The sequence below is a fragment of the Passer montanus genome, unplaced genomic scaffold, assembly GCF_014805655.1.
Source record: "Passer montanus isolate IOZ18808 unplaced genomic scaffold, ASM1480565v1 scaffold63, whole genome shotgun sequence".
NCBI classification, from domain to species: Eukaryota; Metazoa; Chordata; class Aves; order Passeriformes; family Passeridae; genus Passer; species Passer montanus.
In genome coordinates, this window is record NW_024371371.1 from 3,567,320 (window position 1) to 3,589,291 (window position 21,972).

The window sequence follows — 21,972 nt, forward strand, 5'->3', positions numbered from 1 at the left end:
TTCCAACACCAGTTTCAACACCCCCATCACAGATTCAGAGGTGGCCGCTCACAGCCACTGTTACATGGACAGGACTTGTCAAGGACTGAGCAAACACTGAAGGAAATCCAATAACTCAAGTCTAATGCAAATATTTAAGTTATATTTTATACATTTTTTTCATGAAACTTATTTATAAAGACAGGTTGAAATAGGATGCCATTTGGTAGAAAAACGCAATCCTAAAAACCCCTTTTGTCATGAAGATAAAGGTAATAAAGCCAAAAGTAGCCCTGGCCATTCATCACAAGGGCCAAAAAATATTTAAGATTATGTAGGAATTACAGACTATTTAGCCTGAAAGGTACCTCTGAAGTCAGCTGGTTCCAAGCTCAGCTCCAACAGTGGCAGTTAAAGCAAGTTGCTTAGGAGTCTGCACACATGATTTTGCAAGCCTCCATGGATGGAGGCTCCACAGTGTCCCAGAAATGCAGCAACCCTTGGAGCCTGTCTGCTCCTGGGGTTACTTTTCCCCAGCTGTGAGAGTCAGCATCTGCTTCTAAGACTTGACAAGAACTCCATCTGCCTTTTTAACTGTGAATAGAAATGCTGCTCTGACTTTATTTTAATGCTAAGAGGACTTTATTTTAATGCTAATTGGAATTTTAAAAGTCCAATTACAAAACACCTTGTGATGATCCAAACACACACGAGCACACAAACTCCAACTAAAAACACACAAACAAACAAACGGGTTGCAAAACATTTCTCCAAAAAGGAAACATCTTAATTAACTTTAAGTTGTAACAATGGAATTCTCTGAGTCTCTTAAAAAAAGACAGGGAGGAGGGAAGAAACACAAGCTTACTGACTACTGAACACCTGAGAAAGTTTTGTGTCTGGCATAAGCCTAAAAACAATGATTCAAAATTACTAAAGCAGTCTCCAGTGGAGATTCTTCATTTTATTTGTTTGGGCATCTCAGTTGCAACTTTATGTTTTAGTAACTTGATTACCAGAGTCAAGAATTAACTTGTCAAACTAAGTGAGCAGGTTTGTTTGTTTGTTTGTACTGGAACCTTGCAAGCAGCTGCCTGTATTTCCACTGTGTAATCTAATAAGGCAGTAAAAGACAAATAATTCCACATAACACAACTCCTGAAAATTTCAGGGGTCAGAATTCAGAATCAGGCGCCACAAGAATGTTGCACATGAGTATTTACCAGTCACTTGACATTTGGCCTAGATCAGGAACTGATGAAAATTTAAATGTGCTGACTAAAAATTGTAGCATTTCTTTCAAGCACTTCGAGAAAGGGAACTAACGCACATCAACTTCTTTAAATCCACATTGAATTGAAAATTTTACAGAACTTTTTTCTTTAAGGCAGGAAATCAATCAATCCAAACATTATTCTGCCAGTTAAAAACACTTTGTTAAAACACCAAGTATGGAAAGTTTTTCTTGTCTGATTAGGTTCCACAGACATTTTTCTACCCAAATGATGACATCCTCTACACATCCATGTCAAAGAAGAAGCTAAGAGGAGTAATTTCCTCTTGGTAATAAAGTAATATGCTGAAATATACTTCTTGTAAAGTAAAACAACTTCTCACCCTTCTCAGTTCTAATGGCCAGATCTTTTTCATTCCTAACCAGGCATTCAGGACTCTTTCCAGTGACTCCTGCAGAATTACACTTACACAACCACACAGCATGAGTAAAATGCATCAGACATAGGCAGCTTTTTCCCAGTTTCTAAGGAGAATATGTCTGACAATCTGATGCAAAGTGGCAGAAAAATGATTACATTTCTCATCTCAAGCACATGAAGTATACAGAAATTAATAGTTACACTATATTAGGATATAGATATTTATTTATCTGGTAGCAAAAAGTGCAATCCACAGTCCCTACATTAGGTAGGGAAGCTTCTTTTATCAGAAATGAGACACATATGTGTCAGCTAGACAGAATTCACAAAAGCTGGAATTGAACTACAAACAGTGAAGGAAAGATGTCTCTGATATTCATAAACTGAAAACCTAAGCAAGTTTGATGAATGATGGAACTACAATACAGGACAAATAATAGTGGGAACAAAATTATTAAAGTCAGTCATAAGAGCCATGACTGGAGAGTTACAGACCAAAAAAAAAACAAGCGTATTTTCAAATTCCCTGGAAAATACAAGCAGTGCTTTAACTTTTTCCAGCAAATAGGAGCTTATATGTAATCACATCTATACCAGACAACCAAACCTGCTCAAAACCACAGGCAGCATACACAGCAGCCAAGAGAAAAACCTGAAAGCCATCCCAATTTCATAAGATACAACTACTTCCAAGAGGGAAGATGGTTCAGTGAGAATCCATGAGTCCATTACCAGCTGATCAAGTGAAATGAGTACAGAGTCACCCTTTTATATTTTTAATATAACTATAACAAAGTTAAATGCAGTAAAAGCCTAATAGCCATGTTGACTTTACAAGCAAAAGACAACAGAAAACAAACCCAGAAAATCCCAGCCCTGTAATACTTACTCCAGTGAACCTTCCCTGTTTCAGTTTGACTGTGGAGCGAGGATACTTTTACTAAACATTTTCTTCCTATTACTCTTGTTTTTTCAGAAGATTCCAGGAGATGACCTCAATGTAATCTAAAAAAAAGCAAAACACAATATAATGTAATTGACCAAATGAGAAAATCAGCAATTTGTATTTGGTTTAAAAGCTGCACCAACTTTCTGTGCAGATATACCTAAATAATCATACCATTTTTTACTGCCTTCAGATACTACAGCACCACATTCCCATTGCACAATGTGATTAATCTAACAATTAAATGAAAGTCAAAGCCACGAACATCCTGCTACCAGAAAGGAAAAAAAGGAAATAATTTGAATATGTAATTTATTCTAATAAGTCTTACGATCATGAATTAGTCAAAAGCATACTTAGCTGCAGTAAATATTTTCACACTTTTGTACACTCAATTTGAACCAGACCAGCAGATGTCCACTGTAGTTAAAGCCAAAAAAAGGGAGACAGATTTGCCTTCATTATCTTAAGCACATTTTATCTTTTTCCTCTGGGCTGTAAGGTGATTTTGGTGGAGGTCTTTTGTTTGTTTGGGGGCATTTTGGTGGTCTGGAATTTTTAAAGAGTGTAACATCATCTGTAGTCCTACTATGGAGAAGCTAAGTTGATGACACAAGTGATCCCATATTCCTATTCACAGTTCAACATGTGAAAATTCAGAAGGTCTCTGACCAACCAACACCCTGCAGATGCACAGGACAAAACATCTCCACAGAGCCAAGGCATCATCCTCCTCAGCTCTACCCTACAAATTGAGCTCTCAGTAAAGAGAAGTGAACAAAACTGCTTCAATCCCTCTGAGCAGCAAGCAGTGCTGTCAGCTTGCACTGATGCTATCTCCAGGTTTGTAGGCCAAGCCACAAGCACAAGACATGTAAGTACCCTGCACTTCCCATCAACAATTCTTTTTCTAAACCACACCAAGCAGGTCCCACTGAGCTAGTGAGAGCAGTGCAGTGACCAGGAGGGAGGGAGGGCTGCCACTGCCTCGTCCCACACAGAGCAGAATTGTTCTAGGAATTGGCATGTGGAGCCCTCTGAAGCAACTCAGACTCTTCAATGGCTTTGAGGGATAAATACTTACTGTTCCACGTACTTAGGTGTAAAAAAAGTTAATTTAGTGCTCCATGCACAATCTTTTGGTGCACAAAAGGTGTTGTCCCAAAATGGGTTTTCATCTGGTGTGCAAGAAGCCAATCAACACACATTGAGTTATTTATTTACAGAGGTATGAGCTAGTCCAAAAACTTCTCATAATTAATGTCTAGGAGCCTACAGCAGGGAATACACACAAGAAAAAGAAGAAAATACTAGAGAAAAATGAAGACATCATTATGTGATTTGGAAATTGCAAGGACAAAGCAACAGTGTGAATTTCACAGAACCAAGGCTCAACTACCAGCCTGGAATTCATGTTTCACAGCCACGTCAATATTCGTGCTGGTGAAATCAGAAAAATCCCAATCAAAGGCTACTGGCCAGCAGGCAGGATCGTAGGAGGGGGTGTGAAATGCATCCTGCTACAGCTAACAGGCATGGCAACACAACTTCCACCCAAGGAAGAAATCCTGCATGACCTGTGGCCCCTCAAACAAGGGGCACAGTGTGTGACTGAACCATACCCCGTGGCAGGAGCAGAACACTCCTTGACTAAAAGTTGGATATTCCAAACTTCTAGAGGTCAATGGCTAACTAGACACATGATGACCAATCAGATGGTGGGTGCCCAAAACTAACCAGGGTCTATAAATGGTACAGCTCAAACAAACCACTGCATTGTGAATAGTTCCTGTCACAGCTCCTGTGTTCACCCCCGTCTCGCTTCCCCACAGCTTCCTGTCCTGTCTCCCTTCTTTTCTCACAGCACTTTGGCTCTCTGCAGCTCAGACATCACACTGACAACAGGCTGGTCCTCTACAACCAACTGTGGGGGATCAGACCTTAAACCATTTCTAAAGTACACAAACAAAGCACCCATTGCTACATCCAAGCATGAGAAACAAACCCTTCATTAGAAGATGAGGCTGTGCATCCTTGTTTTTCTCACCAGCCAACCCTTCCCGTTTCTCAGAGCAGGAGAGCAGGGGTTGAAAGAGGTGCTATCTCTGGGCTGCAGATCACACATGGGCAGCCAGGATGCTTTCCACCTTCACACCACGAGTGGAGAATTTTCCAAAGGCTGGTTACACCCAGCAGACAGGGTACAAACGCTGCTGGCCTTTTAGAGACTGTGAACAGCTGCTGAGGACTCCAACTACGGAACAAACATGCTAGCACCATCTTTGGGAACTGCATAAAGACAGAAGGACTTGGAGGAACTGCCTCACAAACTGGACTCTCTCAGTTCATCTCTTTGCCCCACTGCACCTCTCTGAGGAACATGGAAAAAACAGAACTGGCAGCTGGGCATTACAGACAGCCTCTCTTCTGGGTCTGTTGGGTGTGACCTCAGCCAAAAGCACACCACCAAACCACCTTGGGCCCACACCCATAGCACCCACCAGGGACCTAACAGAAATCCTTTTCTGTTGCAACTTCTGCATGAGAAATTGCATTTGGCAAAATAATAATTTTCATGAATCCTTTAATCACACACTCATTACATAGATAATGATTTTTATGTAAATTGTAACTTGTTTTTTCTAAAACATTAACAATCTTATGAGGCAATTCAGCAATCATAAAACTGTGTGGTGGCAATCAGAATGCCTGTGACAATACAGTAAAACTTTTTAGAGTTCTCCACCTACACTCCCTATGTACAAAGAAACACTTAAAAAAATATTGCCAAAAAAAATTACATCACAAGGAGAGAAAGGGGGAAGAGCTACAAGAAACTTTTGCCTAAAATTCCTTTGTGGCATCATGTTCAAGATAAACAACTATGAGCCAAGTGAATAGGCCACTCACAAAGACAGAGAAAAGGAAAAAAAGAAGAGGAAAAAAAAATCATTCATAAGCCATGTAAGATGTCAGATAGAAATTACTGGGCTAATTGTGGCCCTATTGTCTTCTGCTCTATAACAATTTCTAGATCCATCAGACAGGCTGCTGCTCCGTCAATTCTTCCAACACAAAAAATCCATTTGTTGGAGAGGATGCTCCAGGTTTACTTCAGGATAAGGAACTCTGTGTGGGCTCGATGACACAGCACAGCAGTTTCTTAGGTATCTTCTCTGTGATTAAACCTCTTACTCTGGAAGAAAGCACTGAGGCAGACATCAGAGCACCAGCAGAAGTTTAGGACAGTGATATACAGCTGGGGCATTTTAGAGCTGTTGGTTCACAGCTTGGGGTCATCTCAAAGGTGCTTTGAGCATTTCATGCTCTCAGCAGTGCTGAAGATTGGACAAGGGAATATCACACTGAATTAGCTGCTGTAGCAATGAAGAAACTCACCGTTTCACCAAGTCAGAGATGAAGAAAGTATGAAGGATCAGTAAATACATCAACTAACTTCAACTTAAAAAGATACTGAAATATATAAAGCAACTCAGTCTTAAGTTACAACAACAACAGACATAAAATTCCTCAAGAGCATTCACTGCCAGTAATTAAGCCATCACAACTCAAGTCCAGGAACTAAAACAGTGAGCAGAAGAGTAGCTCACAGCAGTGCACATCTGCCTAAAGGACAGCAACTTCCAGCTTCTCCCCACTGCACAGCTGAGTGCCCAGGCTGAAAATGCAGGTTCAGTCCTAGATCTGAAAGGAGCATTTAATATCTGTTACAGTGGTGTGTGCCAGCTGACCAGACAGCAGAGCTCGACACAAGCACTGTCCCAGCAATGCAGTGCCCAGAGTCCCTTCAGCAGCAAGGACCAGTTCTCACCTCTAAAAGGTGGCACCTATTTCTGCAGTGACATCAAGAGACAAAAAACACCATACTGAAAATGGACAGCACAGTGTTACACACAGGACAGCATTCTTTTTTGTGTTCTACTTTCCCAGGTGTTGGTGCTTGGCCAGAAACCAGTAATATCCTTTGAAAAGCCTCAGACTTCTCTGACATGTGAAACCCACCTATCTTGTACAAAATCTTTTAACCAAAACCGAACAGACATAGAGCAACAAGTTCCCATTGCACAATAACAGCCACAGAAAAAGAGAAAAAGGCAGAGACAGAAATTGCAGAACACCAAATGAGTTCAAAAGAGACATCTATGTCAGAACTGTAAGTCAGTTTATGTCCTTTCTTATTCCTGAAGCAGAGACCACTTAGCATTTTCCAGTATTATTCTTTAAGTTAAACAGATAACAGATAAAACATGATTTGAAGCTAGATTCAGTTATGCCTTCATCAAGAAGTAGGTACCATAATTACATTTATGCAGTGGGTGACTGAGGGCAGGAGCCCTGTCTCCCACCACAGTGACTCACAGTCTCAGGGAGCCTTGTTCACTCTTCCCAGAGCTCTGCCTCACTGAGCCCTGGCTCACCTCTGAAATCCCCTTCAGTGCCCAACAGGCTTGGTTAAAACTCATTTATACTCACACAAGCACAGACTAATAGGCTTCACAATGAATCATGTTTTTACTTGGTTACACATGATGCTGAGTTCCCCTTCAGTTTAGAACTGCAAGACAACATCAAAACGATCGTGCGAGTGTTCACCTTTATTTTGAACATAGTCTTTATTTTGAACACAGTGATTCTTGAATTTATCTGGGACAGCGATGTAGCCTGCCTGATGGTGTTCAAGGTTCAGTAACCCAGTAACCCTCCTACTAATTCTATCTCAGAACTCAATCGAATTGGAGTTGTGAGGCAAATAATCTTTTTCCTTGCAATAAAGCCAAACTTAAGAGCAAAAGACTGTTGGCAGTTTCTGGCACTGGAAAATGAAGGACTTTCCATTAAAGCAGCAAGGAAGAGAGAGTTCCAGATGGGAAGGAATCACCTTCACTATTTAGGATCAACAAACAGAAAACTAAAAAAAAAAATTTTTTTTTTCACTTTCTCAGAACGTTTCAATTGTTTTTTTCCTGCTCTTGTCACCTTCAAAAGAAATGCCTCTGGGCAAAGCAGAAGGGGAGCACATCACTGCTAGGGAAGGTTAACAAAAAGAGGCTCCTAGACTGCAAATTTTCCTCTCACACTGTGCCAGGCAGCCAGACATTCCCTGACCTGAGGGCAGTGTGCTCAGATGGAGATGGGCAAAGTCTCTGCTGAGCGAGACCCTGCGATGCCCTCAGCACTCAGGGCTGGCTGCCAGTGCTGATCACTTCTAATGACAAGTGCAGAGTAAAATCTCCCAGGAGAGGCTCTGGGCTGGAGGATGTACTCTGCTACTCTAAGGTTCAAAAAGCACAAGGTTCAAGGCTGCGTGTGACAGTTCTGTGAGAACAGCAGTGTGTTTGTTATTTCAGATGACTCACAAACGAGTGCTTAGATCTGCTTTATACCGCTCCACAAACAGAGGCAAGTGAGCAACACTTTCCAGCTCATTTCCAGTTCTGCTGCAGCACGGGGCACAAGCGATGACCCAGCTGGCTCAGCAGCTCCAGAGCTGGGACAAAGACCTGACTGGCTCAGACTGAACAGACTCGTCCATGTGAAGATGTAACTCCTCCCAGGGCCCAGAGATCACTCCCACCTCCACGCCAGTGCTTCAACTTCTCTAGCTCTGGCTTGCTCCATGTGGCTGAGAGCAGTGAAGAACTGCAAGCTGTGGTCACAGAGCAGTGCTCCTCTTCCCAGAAATCCTCACCTACACATGAAGTGTGAGGCCCAAAGGCTTGAGCTGAGCCTAACTAACCACTAAGCAGCAGTTTAGGCAGGTGCAGACAAACGCAGCATCCTGCACAAGCCCTTGTGATACCTACAGAGATGTCAGGAGTCAGTGATCCCCAAGTCAGCCTGGCTGCCAACCCCGCACACCCTCAGCAGCCCTGCTGCCCAAATTCAGCTTTCCACATCCTAAAACAGGCTGCAAACAACAATAAATATTTGATTCTGCATAGGTTTTCATTACACCTAAAGCAGTATTTAAGGACAGAAGTCCCAGGGGCAAGGGCAGGGACATTAACTGTCCTTAATTGCCAGCAGCACAGCAATTCCTGTTCCTGTTTCTATCACAATACAATTACATCCCATACTTTTGTTTTTTAAGCTGCTTCTGAATCTAGGGCTAATTACTGGGCAGAACGCAAGGACTTGCTCTCTAACAAAATTACCCCTGCACCATTACTTTCAATAAAGAAACCTTGTATTTGTTTAATGTGGTATTTTCAGCTATTCTAAAGTTTATGATGTCATTTTTCATGATTTCTCTCTGAATATCTTAAACTCTCAAAAACCAAGGTGCATAAGGACTGATGAAGCATTTCCTCCGAATTCAGGAACACCTGAACACGGCCCTTATTGCTGATGCATTTCCTACTCACTAGTGTGTCACAGACATAAAAACAATGAAAAACACCAACTGGTTCCACCCAAAAGTTACTACATGAATAAATATTTACCTGCACTTTAAAAAGAGAAACACAGCAGTGAGTCCTCATCCTGTTTCTGCGAAGATGCCACCACTATTACTGAGTTACTTGAAATGTAATTAGTAGCACCACTTGTGATTTCTGTTTCTTGTGATCTGTGTAGTTTATTTTCTTCACTATTTGCACGTCCCCCTGTTTCACTTCCCAATTACATTCTGTGAAATGCCTAATATGGTGAAACTACACAAATTTACTTCTATTTAGTTCCCAAATTTTGTTGCACTCATATTTGAATTTATATAAATGAGAACACGGAACTCAAAAGCAAGACTGAACAATTTGTCAGTTATTAATTCCTATGAGCCATTTTGTGAAGGTGCTGCCCAATTGAAAGGCTTTGTTTTTTATGATTAAAACAAACTCCCAAGTGTGGATTGCAAGGGACTATGAACCAATACAGAAATACCTAATACATGTCTGTATTTTACAGACATGCTGCTGCAGTCCAACTTGCTGTTTGATTCTAAATATTACCACATAATAAATAATAACAGCATTCCATCACTAACAACATGCATGCAGTAAATACTACCTGAAACTAGAATTAATCACTAAGAATAATTCCTGTGCTGAAGAAGGAAAAATACAAGCATTTAATAAATACAGTTTACCTCCAACACTCAAAAGCAAATTATTAAGCTCTTTCAGATAACAAAGGTGTGCATTTTAATCTGCTCTTGCTCCCTATTCCCTCATCTTTCAGGTAGTGAGGCCTCATAGAAAAAATATTTAAAATATGAAGCATAATTTCAGCATGACAACTTGTAATATTACATAATTTAAGAACTCCAAATGTGAATTAATCCCAGGCTAGAAGCAAGGGAGTGCTTGGTTTCAAAAACAAAAACAAACAAAATCCTAAATCCACCAAAACCAAAAACACACCACAAAAGAAAAACAAACACAAAAGACAATCTGCCTCTCCTCAAACCAACAGTTTAAATCTGAATTTGGATCCAAAAGTCAGATTTGAATAGTCTTCACATTTTTTACACTCCTTTGGACATAGCACCTAACATTACAGAATACTTGAACAAACCGACGAAGCCAAACCCTTTTATTTCAGCTGCAGTGCTCAGCTCAGGAATTTAGACTACTGGCATTTTCTGGCTTCCTTCATTAATGAAAGGTTTCAGTCCATTCACCATCTACCTGTTCCACAGGCTTATTTCTGAGAGAAGCAGAAGCATTTTGTGGTGCCAGGAGCCCTCCAGAGAAATTCCCTTCCATGTTCTGAGCAGGAGCAGAGCCTGAGCAGGGCTGGGGCTGTGCCCTGCCCCAGGAAATGACATCCTCTGGCATTTTCAGATGCAAGGTGTGGAAGGATGGAGCAGAGGCAGCAGATACATCATGGTCAGTGTATTTATCCTCCTGCTCTCACTCAATCATGATGCTAAAAATAGGTTAGAAACTGTTGTAAAATAGTTGATAGAAAGTTAAGCATGTACTGTTAGTTTGGTTATTATATTGTAAAAGGGGTTTAAAGGGTAGTTATAAGAAATAGAGTACTCAATGTACCCTGTTACACCTAAGTAAAGTGCACCACCTCCCCAGGGAAACGAGCCAGCCTGGACAGAACTGTAACAGGCCAATCAAGCGCCTTAAACCTTCATGCAAATGAAGGGTCCAAAAGGAAACCAATCCAGAGGGACAAAAAACAGGATAAAAAGGGCATCTGACCCAGTGAATCAGTGCTGCTCCACTTGGAACATTGGGGACACCGCTGCTCAAGAAAACCCAGCGCCAGCGCTGGAGCATCCTCGATGGGCATGCTCCTGCTCGGCCCGTGGGCCCCTTGCCTTAGGCTTTTATTCTAATAAATGCTGAAATCACTTTAGTACAGGAGTCTGGTCCCGTTTCTAACAATGACACCCGTATTTACGCCACTGTCTGGCACTGGAGACTTTCACTTGACTGATCACTGGAGACTTTCATTTGACACCTTTGCTGCAGTCTGCGCCCCTGCCTGCTGCTACATCTCCAAACTGCAGGAGCAGGAGGACACAGGGGATGTAACCTGGGCACCCAAATGAGCTGCCACAGCAGCAGCATCTGTATTTAGGAAAGCAATTATTAAAATATGACAGAATCAGACACCAAAAAAGTGACTCCTGCACCAGAAAGCAAAGGCTTTTCAGTTTTTACACAAACAATGATGGCTTGACCAAGATAGAAATTTCTCAGTACCATATTTGACAGCAGAAAAGCTCAAAAAATATTCCCCTAAACCCCTTTCAAATTTTCTCCCAAGATAAGTGAGAAAGAAAACAAAGCTCCTCTAAAATCCTATTTTACTTCTCACCCGTACATTGCAAGAAAAAAGTACATCACAGAACAAAAGAAAGTTTAACAACAAACCATTTCATTTACCACCACACCCCAAGAAATCTTTCTTCAGCTTAACTGGGTCTATTAATCACCAAAATGTAGGTGTTTGAGCCTAAGGTCTCAGGAATGCTGCCATTTCTGAAGAACCCTTCTTATATAAGAGATCTAGCCACTGCCTCTTTTTCAAGAAAATTGTCATTACATGGGTAGAAACCCTTTATTACTGCACAAATAGAGCTAAAAACCACCTGAAGAGTAGCTTCCTGGCCAACAAGTCCCAGTTAAATCAGCAATGAAGAAGCAACTTAGGGCATCAAGAGAGTGGAAAACTCTCACGAAAATTGGTATATATTGTCTGGTTCTTTCAAGCTTTATCAGCACAGCACACAAAGCCCGCACCTCTCTTTCTCCTGAGGCAATAACCCCAGGAATTCACCCCTAAGCAGTGATACACCAGGATTTAAAAAACTGGCAAGTTTTTTAAATGGGAAGACAAAAGGAGCCACCAAATGTTGAAGGCCTTTATAAATCCTGTAGTTGAACATAATAAAAGCTGACAAGTTACCAAACTACAAATAAACCTGAAAATTCAGCCGTGGTTTGTGAAATTCACTTCAAAAAGAAAGTAACTTGAGGACAGTAAAATGATGAACTGCAGAGAGAGACTAAGGCAAGAATTGTTCTGTCTTCTCATGAAATTTACCTAGCAGTTAACTGGAACTGAAATAACTCAGAAAACAGCTATAAATAGAAAGGGGTTAATCATTCAAATTTCTATTCCCATGACAAGAATACACTAAAGACTCTAACTTTTTAATCTTATGATATGATGCTTTAAAAATACTTCAGCTGCTGCACTACAATCTGCCTCTTCCTACTTTTTAATAATAATTTCTCCTTTATTTTTTTTTAAACACTATAAAGGAGATTTTCTTTTGAAAAAAACATTTTCACTGACAGTCACCAAAGCAAGCCTGTGCATCAGCTGGAACAATTATATGTGCTCACTGAAACGGATCTTTTTTTAATGGGGCCACTTAAAAATACATTTACCTTTCCCCCATCCTAATATAAAGCACATAAAACTTATTTGACATCGATTTCAACTACTAGAGCTGCTACAAAGTATTTTTCAATTAAGTGTTTGCATTTATGCTAAAAGCAGCAGAGAAACTTAGAATCATTAGGGTTGGAAAAGGCCTCTAAGGTGATGGAGTCCAACTTGTCCCAGCACTGCCAGGCCCATCCCTAAGCCCCGTCCCTCAGCATCACATCCATTGTATTTATTCAAGGACATTAATTCAAGTTTACCATGCAAAGACAGCAAAGAAAGAAAACTGCCTCACCCTGGATGCACAGATAAAAACACACCAGGACAAGCCAATGTCTCCATACTCACACAGAGCCTGTGACACACTTGGAAATAGAATCTAATTATTACAAATCCCCAGCCAGTGCTTTACTCACAGTATTTCCCATCCAAGTAAATTAATGTTGAAGCTTTTCAGTTAAACCAAATGGAGTACGAGAAATAATACACAGAGAGAAGTTCTTTATTCAAAATGTAGAAACAGATAAGGACTTTTGTCATTTTGTGGTGCCCAGAGATCTACTATAAAGTGAGTTGTAATCCAGCATATTTGCAGTGACAGAAATTAGGACAGCACCCAATATCCACATTCAGCTGCTGCAGTTCTCCATTGACTACTCATACAAGAAACTGTAAGCAAAAGACTTGATTGTGGTCTTAACATTCCTTCCAACTTGTTAAGTTACATCCTCACATTCTTGCCAAATGTGCTTTTATTCAAGAACTCTACTAAACTGCTTTTCCTTTTTATGCAGAACTTTTCTGCTCTTCACTCTCACTGCAAGTCTTCATACACCAGATTTATTTACAGCACCCAGAGGAAACAGAAGCTCCCAGTTATCAAAACAGACTGCAGAATGCAAATAACTGTTATGTATTTATGTTAGCTGGACTCTAATTTGTAAAGAATGACACGGAGTATAAAAAAATGGTATCCTAACAGTTAAAGCAACACTTCAGTAAACAAAATGTTGCTGTTGTTACTATTACTCAGATAAAAATAGAGTTAGGTCATTATTCTGAGCTTACTAAAATTTTCAATATAGCTAGAGGTCACCTAATTCAAGTGTAAATAAACATTTCTATTAAAAAATATTATCTCCCTACATTACTAGCACTAGTAGCAGATGTAAAAAAGAACCTCTGAAGTGCTGGGGAAGTAAAACTGGCCTAGCATGAAGACTCTCAGTATTCTACACATCTGAAGAGTGACATCTCTATCTCTAAACACATGGGAAATTTTGCAATTGTTTGCACATAACTCATGGAAGTTTATAACATAATCAAATTATTTAAAGTTAGATATGTAATCAGATGCAGATTATCAGCATATTATAAAGTGGGTTTTTTTATTTTTAATAAAATATAAAAGGACTTTTGTCAAAAGCATTGTATCTGTCTTACATGGATACTAAAAAGCAGGACAGTATTAGCTACTGAGCACAGATAATCAGTCCCTCCTCGTTTTTATTATTAACAACAGAAAGGAAAGTCTCTTTTTTTGCTAGCAAGTTTTGTGCCAAAAATTAATGCACCATTTGCTGCTGGCAATCTGCCAGAATAATGGTGTTTTTCTTCACTCCAGAGGATTTAGAAACTACCACTCACTTTCCAGTCAGCACTCATCGCAGGTTCCTGCCATGAAAAGAGAAACAAAACAGCTCTTCTGCAGACACAGACACACCTCAGTCATCACTACGAGTAAATAAACTTCAGCAGAAGAGTGTTCCTCACTTCCTGCTATTGCGGCTCAATCCACAGTTCCTCAATTTCACTTAAACCTGGCATGGAACAGAATAAAATCATAGAATCATTTAGATTGGAAAAGACCCTTAACAGTAAGTTTAACCTTTAACCCAGCGCTGCCAAGCCCAGCACTAAACCATACCCTGAGTGCCACATCTGCACGTCTTTCAAACACATCCAGGGAAGGTGAGTGCACCACTTTTCTGGTGAGTGCACCACTTTTTCAATGCTAGATAATGCTTTGGTGAAGAAATGTTTCCTAATGTCCAACCTAAACCTCCCCTGGTGCAGCAGAAGCAGTTGCCTCTCATGCTATCACTTGGTGCTTGGGAAAAGACTGAGCTTCACCTGGCTGTAACCTCCTTCAGTTTGTTGTAAAGCCACACTAGTGTACAACTGCAAAGCAAGTTGTGGCTGGATCCCTGGAAGTGTCCCAGGCCAGGCTGGATGGGGCTTGGAGCACCCTGGGATAGTGAAAGGTATCCCTGCCCACGGCAGTGGAGTGCAATCTTTAATCTTTCCACCCAAATCATTTTAGGATTCTGCCTTTCAAATTTTATTTCCTACTAGGTTTAGACTTGTTTCTGGGGATTCAGTCTTGTCCATCTCCATTAATTAGTACCAGGACTAAGACTCTGCTGTCTGCTCAGCTTCTGAGGCTGCCATTGCCCGTGCCCATATGGACACCACACACCTGCACTGTCTCTGTCACTGCTGTCTGTACACCAGGCACCAACCCTTTCTTGTTTAGAGGATCCCCGGTTAGGACTTGAACAATCCTCCTTAAACATCTTATGCCTTGAACTGCATCCTTAGCAGGGCATACAGATAACCAAATAGTAAATTCAGACATTCTTTCCCTGTATCAGAAACAAAGTAAGATGCTCAGCACTAAAGGTCAGAAATACAAATACCCCAAGACCCCCATGTGATTTTCAAACTCCAATACACAATGTGTGTGGTGGTGTGAAAATCCCAAAGGCCTTGCCTTCCTCAGCAACACCTATTTAAGTCAAAAAGGGAACTGAAAAAAAAAAAAAACAAAACCAAACCACAAAAAACCCCAAATGCAAAAAGTATCCCAACACCAGCAGAGAGTAAATAACATTGTCACGTATGGTTAACACACTTAAATTCTTTGGGGGTTGGGAGGGGAAAAAAATGGAGGATCGAGGCAGAAGAACTAACCCAGGAGTAGTAAACTTTGTGCCACACTGTACAAAGAATAAAAAAAAATAAAAAAGCTGGGAATACTGAAAGGTAGATGTAGTGGGAAAAAGTACAGGCAAAAGGACCAAAGTACTCTTCAAAACCAGAAAAGGAATCTGAGACATGAAGCCAAGCAGGAAGGGCATTCAGTGCCCAGTGCAAATAACATTTTATGTGCTTCTTTCTACCAGGTCAACTTTGTACTTAGCTTTTTGAGTTTCTGCTGGCAACACTGGCCTTTGGTTACCTGGTTCTCCCCTGTAGCTGTGCCTGTACCAATGGTTTGTACACACAAACTACAGACCAACCTGCAGTCTTGTGGAGGACCAAACAGCAATGACACCACTGACTGAAAATCATCCGTCTGCACAACTCAAAAGCAGGTTTTTATGGCTGTTACTTGTGGTGACACAAATGTAATCAGTTTTTTTTAATCATGTAGGCATCATATTCTTCTGTTGTGAACATACTATACTCATAAACATCCAATTGTTAAGTGAAAATAACAGCACATTTCAAAATGCTACCTTTGCTTGTTAGAAAATAAAATTATGTAACAGCATCAAAATGCATCTCTCAAGCACCAAAGATAAAAAAAGATATTGCTTGAGAGTTAGCTCCCATAAGAACCTCAAGCACTAAAAAATGTTACCAGCTGTTCTATTTTCTAGAGATTTTGTACAATGCTCTCCAAACCACCTACCTACTCTGATTTTTAAACTGCTTCTGATACTCTGTAGCTGCATACCAGCACAGGTCTTCCACATTAAATCTGTCACAAAACCACTTGACAGCAGGACACAGCCTCTGGCAGTGTCAGGTTAATGGCACAGTCCACATGACAGCCTCCATAAACAACTGGCTATTCTTATGCTTATTTTTGAATTATTTCACTGCCCTGATACCTTCCCTGCACACAGAGGGCTTCCGGAAACACCAAGAGTTAGCAAACACCTCACAGCAACACTGCACCACAAAACCAAAGACACAGCAGTATTTTTACAAATTCTTATTAACAGATAACTTTCCCCACAGAGCCCCACATGACTTCCACAGAACTCTTTATCTGCCTCTGCCAGCCGCACGAGCTCCTGCCCACACTCTGCCAGCTGAGGCCAGCTCCATCTTACATCCCCCACTTCACCTCTGCATTCTCTCACTGAGGTTTATTTTTTAAAATCCAGTGGATATAAGGTGCCTGGGAGCAAGGAGAGGACAGGAATGACCTAAAGGGAGAGCAAGCAGTGCAAGTTCTAACGGAGTACACATCACTTAAAACTGTCCATTAGCTCCAAGTTAATGCCTCTGCCTTCTGCTTTGCATACAACAAATATGGTGGGGAAAAGTCCCAGAACAGCGCTGTGAAAAGAAATTTAAAATCAACCTAAACCTTCAGTAGCCCCTAAAAGTGCACCCAAAGAGATAGCAATGAGAACACACTGATTACTTGTGTCTCATAAAAAGAAATTAGGAATAACCGTGCTGTCACTGTTCCTCCCCTTACAAGTAAATTCATGCAAAGACAAAACATAACATCACATACCAGCAAAAAAATTAAACCCCCAACACAGCCTTTACTGAATCATCACAGTGTCTGGAAAACAGGAACAAAGATTGTATTTATACAGCCAGTAGTGAACTGAAGTACTAAAAGATTATTTATCAACCTAATATGGGAGGTAAAACTGCTCAGCTTTACAGCAGCATATAAAGCTGAGCTACGCAAGCATAAAACTAGGCATCAATAGCTCTGATGGAGTTCTTTTAAGATATTTGATGAATTCACAAAGCTGTTCTAAAAAATCAGAATAGCTACTTTTGCAAACAAAAGCAAGATATTCTAGGAACAGAAAAGCACCCTTTACAATTCAATTTCGTAGCAAAAATTGCAATGCAATTGCATGCAATACTACTTATGAAAAATGCACGTTTAACAAGCTTGAAAAAAGCAACAGTAAGCTGTGAGTAGCAAATTTACATATTTCGTGTCAGAAGGAAGTAATAGTACTCCTAATGCTCATGCTCTTTTAAAAGTAAATACTATACATACTTCTGTACACGTAGATGTAGCTCCAAAGACACAAAGTTACTCCCAAGTTCAGCTAATTCACAATTTTAAGCCACGACAGGTAAGGTAAGAAATTGATACAACTGCCTTGTCCCTTTGCAATGAACTGGAGAGGGTTTGGCCAAAAGGCAGCGCAGGCAGTCAGAGAAGGCAGGTGAGGACAGCCCGCATCCTCCGCCCGTGTGCAACCAGCTCCGGAGAGACTGTGCCCTGTGGCAGGCTGGAATTAACCTCCAGCTGCACTAAAGAAGCCAAAATCAAACCAGTAACAATGCCCCCTACACAAATGATCAGTGGGGAAGCAGAACTGCCCAATCCCACTCCTCAAAGGGAGCTGGTTTTGACACCTCGGTGTCACTCTTTGTTTCTTTAATCTTCTGAAGCCAGTATGTAAATTCAATTATGTTGGTACCTACAAAACCACAGGCATTTGCACATGAGGGCCTCCTCTGCAGCCCCTAATGTATGTAAATGAAACCACATTCCTGAATTTCCTTCCACCAAAGGCTGGGATAAAAAGATTTACCCATGTAAATTTGATAGACTGACGGAGATTGGTCGGTGAGTCGGTGTTGCCAACAAAATACCTGATACTTCAGGCATTATCCAGATCCAGGTACCCTTCACCTTGAAGGTTCCCTGAATTGTGATTATTCCAAAGGTTACATGCTGTTCATTCTGGATTGTAAGTACACACCTTACCAACCTAAAGCAAAACTGCTTGCTTACTAAAATAAATTGGAAAAAAAATAAAAGGTTAGATTTCTAACTCCAGATCATCTTTGCCCCCAGATCTGATTTAATTATCAAAACAAAACACATGGAAACTTTCACATGTGAGTGGCTGGAAGGACTAACAGCACTGCAACAAAACAAAGTATTTCATGCACTCAGGCATTCGTATTTAAATGAATTGGTATGAATTTCTGGCCTGCATAATTCAAAGTCTTCATATTTGAGGCAAACAATTTGAGATGTAATGTGTAACACCGTGTGTCAGCTCAAGAGTACTGGTTTGAGGAAAACACACATTGACTAAAAAATAACAAACAAAAAAACCCCACCAAAAAACAAACAAACAAAAAAAACCCGCCAAAACAAACAAGCAAGCTTTTCTATGCAACTGTGAACGATGCTTATTTCAGATTTTTCTGTCCTGGCCTGCCTTCACAGAAACTGCCAGTGGGGAAATGCTCCCAAGAGTGGCAAGTCAGAAATCCAGCTAAACCAAAGCAGCCTTTGGATAAATGCAGCATCACCTTCTGCAGCCCAGCAAGCCTTGCACTTATTTTCAGGTAAGTTAACTGATGGCAATCTTTAGAGCACCAAGGGCAACACTTCCATGTGTATCTTTAGATCTGTGAAAAAGCACTTAAACTGCTTGAACTGCGAGCCCTGGTCACTGAAACACAACAGCAGCTTTCCAAGTAAACAGCCAAAGCAACACCCTGCACTTCCACACAACTTCTAAACAGCAACATTCCTTTCCCGGCACCCTCCTCCTACATACAGCGTGCTAACAGCCTGGGGTTTTACTGGATTTTGGGTGTAAATTATTTGCAAAATAGAGCGTATAAGAGATATATGGAAACTTTAAAGGGAAAGGAGCAGTGGAACAGGACATGTTCTCTGTTCACTACATCACAAGAGTCAAAGAATGATTTTTTTTTAAGAAGGCTTTCTTACACTAGAATTTGGAGTTCTGCCAAAAGTCCATAGACAATTGGAGAACCAGTGAATTCATGACATCAGATATTCCAAGGAAGTGAAACCTGGCTGAATGGAAGTGATTTTTACTCAAGAAAAATAGATACTTGAATAGACAAACAACAAAACTATTTTAAGACCACATATAGATGAGGTCTCTTTCATTTAAAGAAATAAAACCACACAAAACCAAACACCCCAAAACATTTAATCAATGTTAAAAAACCCACTAAAGCATGTTTCCAAGGCAATACACATCAAAACATTCCTGATGTGACCAATATCCCTGATAATCTTTTTAGAAAGGCCAGTAAACCAGTAACCAAAGAATTTTTGTTCAGTAATCTTTTCCTGAAGGATTCTCCACTCTCCTGAAAAGCACTGCTTGCTGCCATGAAACTCCCAAAGCCTGGAAACCACCACTAGTCTGGAGGCAAGCTTCCAGATCAAAGTTTCCAGGTCACCCGGTGATTGATTCCCAGCCACCTTAATGCATTCCTTAGACTTCACAACCCCCTGCCAAGCATATGGACGTTAATATTCCTTTATATGCAATTTTCCCAAAAGCAAGCAGGCACTAAAGTTTTATTCCACCTTTTAAGTAATCTTTGAAGGCACACAGCTGTGGGAGTCTCTAGCTAATACTGCAAAACAGAGGCCAGTCAATTTTCTCTGACATCCTTCACACATTCATCTCACTTCAAACCCTAAACTATGATCCTGAGAACATAAATTATATATTGCTGAGGTTTCCAGCTTCAGGAACTTCCTAAGCCTGAATGAAGCTCAACATCAACAGAACAATGGCAGCACGTACTTAGTACCTAATATTTACAGTTATGGCTATACTTGTCAATTCCAAATGAACAAAACTACAGTGTATGCAGTGACAAAAAAGACTTTAAGTGCATAAAGTTCGGGGGAAAAAAAACCACACAACAAAACCAAATCAAACCAAACAAAAAACTCTGTACACCCCAAGAAAAACTCAGCTTTCCGGAGTTTGGAAAGTGTCCAACATGAGCCTAAGCACACATGTGTTGCAACTAGACAAACCAGCGAGTCTGGCATGAGAGGTTTCCCTTTCTCTTTCAGGAACTCTTTGGGACTAATGAAGATTTATTCCCCCCTTGCAGAGAAGCCGCTCCTCGTCTGTGGCAGTGTGGCTGTGTGTTGGGAGAGCACACGATGACAGCAGTGCCAAAGCCACCGCTCTGTGCGCCGCCCTGCACAGCGCGAGCAGCTGACTGCAAACACATGTCCCAAATACTGCTTTGCCATACAAATTCCTGCGGTTCCCAAGGAAAACAACACTCAGAAACCCAGCTGAAAACAACCGAGAGTACCGAGTAATAGAAACGCCACTTAAAATTCACAGAGCAATCACAGACAGTTTTCGGCTAGGAAAAAAAAAAAAAAAAAAAAAAAAAAAAAGAAAAGAAAAGAAAAAAACCTCCAGGCAGAGGAAAGCTTGTCCGGCGAACGCTCGGGGGGAGCAGCACCCGGGGACCGTTCAGCCTCTCCCGAGCGCCGCCGAGCCCCGGGCAGCGGGAGGGGCGGCCCGGGCTGGAGCGGGCCGCGGGCCCCGGACCGGGCACTTGTTGCGGGGCCGTTCCCGGCGCGGCCGGGCACAAAGGCGCCCGCCTGCCGCAGCGAGCCCGGCCCAGCCCTGCCGCCGCCCCGGGCCCCTTTCCGCCGCCAAACGGTCGCGTCCCGCCGGAACCTTCCCCCGCGCAGGGAGGGCGCGGAGCCGCCTGCGCAGTTGAGCAACCACGGTGTCGCAAGAGGAGCGGAGCGGAGCGGACCCTTCTTCCCGCGCAGCCTGGGACAGGGAGGCACCGCCAGCAGCGCGCTGGCGGCCGAGGGGAGCCCGGCCGCAACTACACCGACACCAAGCGGTGCCGCCGGACCGCCCCGTCCCGGCGCGCTCGGAGCGCAGCCCGCGCTCGGCCGGCCCCGCACACCCACCTGCCCGGGCACGGCCAGCCCCGCACGCCCACCTGCTCGCTCCGCCGGCCCGCGGACGGACGCGCAGCTCCGTTCACCCCGCTCCGGCGCTCCCGGGCGCGGCTCGCACTCGCAGCGCCCCGAAGCCGCTGCCGCACCCCCAGGTCGGGCTGCGAGCAGGGGCAGCCGCCCGCCCTGGGCACGCGGGAGAGGCTCTCCCTACAGCATCTGTCCCGAAGCGCCTTCTGGAAATCAGCAGGGAAAAACTCATTATAGCAGCCTATTGCCATGCGAATTCCCCGATACGTCCTCATTTCGGCAGTCTTGGTGCTGAGCGGTCAGGAATAATTGCATGGGAACTAGTACCTAGAAAAGGGGGTTTTCTGAGGCTTGAAAGAAGCAATCAAAGGAACGCAAGGTAGAATGTAACCGGTAAGGAAACAACTTTTGCATGCAGCGGGCCGTCCCCACCCACTGAAATCAGCAGCAACATTCCTACGCCTTCAATGAACACAGGGTGAGGCGTAGCACATCCTTGTCCACAAAGAGTATGATTATATTATGCATATTTTAACATCTCTATGCTAATAATCATGCTGTATCATTAAGCTTGTCTATTAAGTCTGTTCATTTTCCAGTTAATCCAGTTTTGAAAATGGATGGATGGATTTACTTCCTCAACTTCACTTGCCAATTCTCAAGGCACTAAAAATCCATTAAATTTGGATTAGAACATATCTAGGAAATGTTTTGTTGTTTTTTACAAACCACCCAACCAACCACAACATCTATTAACTGGAAAT

General features: G+C 42.0%; 1 protein-coding gene across 8 annotated transcripts in view; it reads right to left on the bottom strand.

Moving 5' to 3' along the window:
• PIK3CB (phosphatidylinositol-4,5-bisphosphate 3-kinase catalytic subunit beta) overlaps nt 1-21,972 on the bottom strand; it is a 94,409-nt gene that overhangs the window by 46,860 nt on the left and 25,577 nt on the right. For 5 of the 8 annotated variants that reach the window (XM_039727981.1, XM_039727983.1, XM_039727985.1 and 2 more), the window contains one exon: nt 2,524-2,639. The gene's annotated coding sequence lies outside the window, so the exon portion shown is untranslated. Of the gene's footprint in view, nt 1-2,523; nt 2,640-9,044; nt 9,066-20,675; nt 20,930-21,190; nt 21,211-21,972 lie in introns of those variants that run through there. The other 3 variants (XM_039727986.1, XM_039727988.1, XM_039727989.1) reach the window with 3 other exon arrangements.